Raw genomic sequence first — 536 nt, 5'->3', positions numbered from 1 at the left:
TTTTTTTTTTTAAATAGGTTGGAAGTGTGCAGCGTTTATTGCCGGTTTGAAACTGCTGAAGATATTTAGAACACTTAATATTTTGGACTCCAATGGTCAATGCTTGTCTTGTATCATTTTTGTCAAGCAATTTAAATAATTAGGAAGATGTGAGAAAGGATTTTTGTTTTTTCAAAAAAGACTGCAGCACATATACTACCTGTAGTGTTTGTTTTAAAGCAACACAGTACTGTTGCCCACTTCCCCACACTGGACCAAGATGACTGCAATGGTACCACAGATACCCCAGTGAGAACAAGGGCATTTTACAGATGGGGGCAGGGGCGTCTACATGAACCTTCTTTCTTCTAGCACCTGCCTTCATTTCTTTCTTTCTTTCTTTCTTTCTTTCTTTCTCTCTCTCTCTCTCTCTCTCTCTCTCTCTCTCTTTCTTCTTTTCTTCCTTCCTTTCTTTCTTTTCTTTTTTTGGTAGAGACAGAGTCTCACTTTATCACCCTCGGTAGAGTGCTATGGAGTCACACAGCTCACAGCAACCT

This window comes from Otolemur garnettii, unplaced genomic scaffold (genome assembly GCF_000181295.1).
Source record: "Otolemur garnettii isolate 467f Iridium unplaced genomic scaffold, OtoGar3 scaffold00039, whole genome shotgun sequence".
NCBI lineage: Eukaryota > Metazoa > Chordata > Mammalia > Primates > Galagidae > Otolemur > Otolemur garnettii.
This window is presented reverse-complemented; position numbering follows the sequence as displayed.